Source organism: Epargyreus clarus, unplaced genomic scaffold, assembly GCF_041222505.1.
Source record: "Epargyreus clarus isolate Ecla_fem2 unplaced genomic scaffold, WU_Ecla_fem_2.2 ptg000025l, whole genome shotgun sequence".
Lineage (NCBI taxonomy): Eukaryota > Metazoa > Arthropoda > Insecta > Lepidoptera > Hesperiidae > Epargyreus > Epargyreus clarus.
This window is the reverse complement of record NW_027332232.1, coordinates 3,755,001-3,760,000: the sequence shown is the minus strand read 5'-3', so window position 1 is coordinate 3,760,000 and position 5,000 is coordinate 3,755,001. Positions and strand designations below refer to the sequence as shown.

General features: G+C 41.9%; 1 non-coding gene across 1 annotated transcript in view; it reads left to right on the top strand.

The window, feature by feature from the left end:
- Positions 1–3,951: 3,951 nt before the first annotated feature.
- Positions 3,952–5,000, top strand: part of LOC140752914 (small subunit ribosomal RNA) — a 1,903-nt gene continuing 854 nt past the window's right edge. The window contains exon 1 of the ribosomal RNA XR_012103513.1: positions 3,952–5,000. This exon is cut by the window's right edge and continues 854 nt beyond it. This is a non-coding gene — a ribosomal RNA (small subunit ribosomal RNA).

Sequence of the window (5,000 nt, the reverse complement as noted above, 5' to 3'; positions counted from 1 at the left end):
CGATGACATGTGCGCCGGTTCGCTAATATTTCTTACGTTCAATGATCGCGTTGCTTTTCCGAGATCACTTTTCAATTTCTAAATCGAACCTATTCTAAACTAAAATACTAGACAATGTTTTATATGTAACTAGCCGTTACCCGCCCGCTTCGCGTGGCATAAAATATCATATATGAAATTTGCACCCGTCCACGTTGTCGTGTATTTGTCTGAATAGACGTTATCTGAAATTTTACGTTTCTAACTTCGAACTTAAAAGATTCCCGTATATATACATATAACACTTCTTTTACCTCCTTAGTAGAATTTCAAAAACATTCCTATGTACATATGTATCAATAAATACTTTATCATCAAATTTCTGAAAGCTAATTCAACACCTGCGGTCGGCAAGCCGACACCCACGGGTGGTGTATGGCCCGCGACTTTTCCTTGTGGCCCGCGGGTCTGCGCGTTACTAATAATTTACCAAGTGCAAGTCCAACCCGCACCTTGAGCATTCCGTACAACTAAAATTTTTATTTACACATTTTGTGAAAGTTTCAACTGTCTACTCCGGTTTAAAAGTTAGTTGGAAAAATATCGAATAGCAGTTTGTTGTATGGGGACCCCTTTTTGTTTTCAACTTTTTTATTTTTAGTATTTGTTGTTATAGCGGCCACCGTTATGCATCCTCTGTAAGAATTTCAAATGTCTATCTATTACGGTTCCAGAGATAGAGCCCTGTGACACACGGACAGACGGACAGACAGTGAAGTCTTAGTAATAGAGTTCCGTTTTTATCCTTTATGTACGGAACCCTAAAATACCGTCGATGTGCACTTCAACACGCGTAATACATTCCCATGTTAAAAATATATGTTACGATGGCCCGTGGAATTTCACCCTACACTAAACCTCTCTGCACTCTGTTCTTTTTCCAGACACGCCATAGGAAGTAACTTCAACAACGGTTTTTAAAGAATCTTCCTTTACTTATAGGTTTCTAAAGGTGGTAGAACCCTTTGTGGTTCGACTCCGGCGGCACCACCGCCACACCTATTTCTACCTAATAACAGCAGTGTTAGGCGCTGCTGTGTTCCGTTTTTAAGGGTGTGGTAAGGGAGACAGACTTTTCCGAGGCGTTCCAACTTAGTCCTCAGGGGTAGCGGCGCATCTGTGGCTGACCTCAGGTAGGAATATCTAATCCTATCTGGGGTTGATTACAGATGTCCATAGCCACTTACCATCAGGTGGACTGCATGCTCGTCGTCTACTTTTATAGTATAAAAAAAATAGTACCCTAATGGTGGTTGATTGTTGAGTTGCTAAAATGCTGAAACAGATGTGTAAACAGAAAGGCATAATGCATACACCCTTCTATAGCAGTCTTAAGGGTTAATCTAAAAATCTAAAAAAAACCGTGACTCAGATGCTTCATTGATTGTAATGATAATTTTTCATAGTGGTCGCTCCCGAATTAACGGAGTTTGAAATGAAATTCCAACCCCCATTTAACGACCTTAAGGGATGATTTTCCAAAAATAATGGTATAGGTGTTTAATTATTTTCTATCGAAAACCCAAATACCGATTTTTATACAGTTTACATTAAAACTGGAGGACTTTCATACAAACTTACAACCCCTATTTTACCCTCTTGAGGGTAGATTTTCCATAAATGGTGTTAAAAAGTTCTATTATTTCTAACAGGAAAGCCAAATGCAAGTTTTTATAGTCCTTGCTTCCGAATTAACGGAGTTTGAAATAAAATTCCAACCCCCATTTAACGAACTTAAGGGATGATTTTCCAAAAACAATGAAATAGATGATTAATTATTTTCTATCGAAACCCAGATACCGATTTTTATACAGTTTACATCAAAACTGGGGGACTCTCATACAAACTTACAACCCTTATTTAACCCAAATAAGGGTTCATTTTCTAAACGGTAGAATTATAGTTCCACTGTAGCTAACCAGTGAGCCAATGGCTAACTTACATAGTGCTGGCTTTCAAATTGGCAAATTTTAAAATAAGCTGTTAACCCTTATTTTACCAACTTAAGGGTTGATTTTCCAAAAATGGTGAAATAGGTATTTAATTATTTTTAATCGAAAACCTAAATACCGATTTTGATAGCGTTTACATCAAAACTGGGGGAATTCTATACAAACTTACAACCCTTATTTAACCCACATAGGGGTTGATTTTCCAAAAACGGTAGAACTAAAGTTATTTTATATCTAACCAGCAAAGCAATGGCTAACTTTCATAGTGCTGGCTTCCAAAATGGCAAAATTTAAAATAACCTGTCAACCCCTATTTAACCACCTTTAGGGTTGATTTTGGAAAAACCCTTAGATTAGATTTTTATTACTTTAAATCAGAAAGCTAAATACCAATTTTCATCTAGTTTGCTTTAAAACTGACGGACTTTCATATTAACTTCCAACCCCCATTTAACCCCCTTAACGGTGGAATTTCGTAAAATCCGTTCTTAGCTGACCTCTACTCGGTGAAAAGAATATTCCTACCAAATTTCAAGTCTTTAGCTCTAATGGTTCCAGAGATATCGTGATGAGTGACTATATACGTGGAAATCTCTTTTATATATATAGATAATAATAATAACATATTCCCATACATATACCTCCGTTTAATTCATATTATACTCTTTTGTTTTAATAATTTACAATGTTTTCAACGTATTTCAAAAAAGTGAGACCGTATGTATTTTTTCAAAGGTGGCTCTTGTATTATGCTATTATATTGAGAAATTATTTAACTCTGTACTGAGAGTAGCGCACATACTGTCACGTCACGATCTGACTAATACGATACGCAAATAAAGTTAAAAAGGTGTATGGACAAGAGGGGAAAAAAAAAAATTAAAAAAAAAAAAAAAATTTTTTTTTTTTGGAAATCAAAAAAACCAAAACAGGAAATAATAATAATAATAATAACGCGGTAGACGCAGCAGCGGCAGCAGCAAAGTCGGCCGACGAACCCCAACCGGTGACCCCCCCCCCCTACACCCCCCCCCCCAAACCCCCTCCCCCCACTCTCCCCCGCACCCCCCAGGGCTAGCCCACCCCCACCGGCAACCATCGTCACCCCACACCACACCCCGAACCACCGACGGACTTTCATATGTTCATATGTTGTCGCTCCGTCTGCCACGCGTCATAACAGGAGCGCCGCATACACATGGGGCGGGCGACGTGTAGTGCGTTGTCGGCGCGGTGAGACTGAACGGGCCGGCGGATAACTGCCGCCTGCTGACACAGACTGACCGACTTCGACAACGGACTGCATGCCGCATACAAGAGTTCGTTCGATGGTTTCACGCGTAGTGTGCGCACTCTCGTGTTGGTGGTGTTTCGAGTGGATTTTGTGTCGAACTTTACAAATTCGTCGCGATGTCACGATTAACACAACAACGCGCGCTTCCACGTTGCGCCGTGGGACTTTTCGAACGTTGAACATTTTATTGAACAGTGCGGATCGACCGATGCGATTGTTTAAACTCGTCTCGGTTCACGTATCGATCCTACAAATGAATTGCACGTCGCCTATGGCGACGGTCCTCTATAAGGCGCTATAAAAATTAACGCCAAGGACGACGTCTCTCAAACACCGGGCTGAATCTGTTTTCAGTGTTCGCGTTTGTGTTAAAAGATAATAATGAAACGTGAATCTTAAATTGTCTCGCCGTGAACCATCCAATTCGGAGTTGCGCTATTAGTAAATCGCGCGCACACTCTCTCGTTGGATCGTTGCGACAATCGGATGAGATACTCCGTTGACGCTGCACGAACCATCGAAAACAAAGAGCGTACAATATTAAAAGGTACGACGAGTTCAAAAACGAAACATCATTCGACGCGGACGCGCCCGCGACCGCGTCGATATGTGTCGTGTTCTCGTCCGAGCGACGACGGCTACATTCGTCCGCGAGTGACTGTCAGCTCCCTGGTTGATCCTGCCAGTAGTTATATGCTTGTCTCAAAGATTAAGCCATGCATGTCTCAGTGCAAGCCGTATTAAGGCGATACCGCGAATGGCTCAATATATCAGTTTTGGTTCCTTAGATCTTACTCAGTTACTTGGATAACTGTGGTAATTCTAGAGCTAATACATGCAATCAGAACTCTGACCAGTGATGGGATGAGTGCTTTTATTAGATCAAAACCAATCGACGGAGGGCCTCGCGTCCGAAGTCGTTAATTTTGATGAATCTGGATAACTTTTGCCGATCGCATGGTCCAGTACCGGCGACGCATCTTTCAAATGTCTGCCTTATCAACTTTCGATGGTAGTTTCTGCGACTACCATGGTTGTCACGGGTAACGGGGAATCAGGGTTCGATTCCGGAGAGGGAGCCTGAGAAACGGCTACCACATCCAAGGAAGGCAGCAGGCGCGCAAATTACCCACTCCCGGCACGGGGAGGTAGTGACGAAAAATAACGATACGGGACTCTTACGAGGCCTCGTAATCGGAATGAGTACACTTTAAATATTTTAACGAGGAACAATTGGAGGGCAAGTCTGGTGCCAGCAGCCGCGGTAATTCCAGCTCCAATAGCGTATACTAAAATTGTTGCGGTTAAAAAGCTCGTAGTTGCATTTGTGCGCCGCGCTGTCGGTGCACCGCATCCGCGGTGATACTGACACGTTTGCGGAGCATATCGTCGGTGAGCCGGCGGTAAAACGCCGGTTCAATATCAAAATCCTATCGCGGTGCTCTTCAGTGAGTGTCGAGATGGGCCGACAATTTTACTTTGAACAAATTAGAGTGCTCAAAGCGGGCTCAAAATGCTGCTTGAATATTTCGTGCATGGAATAATAGAATATGATCTCGGTTCTATTTTGTTGGTTTTCAGAACTCCGAGGTAATGATTAATAGGGATAACTGGGGGCATTCGTATTGCGACGTTAGAGGTGAAATTCTTGGATCGTCGCAAGACGAACATCAGCGAAAGCATTTGCCAAAGGTGTTTTCATCAATCAAGAACGA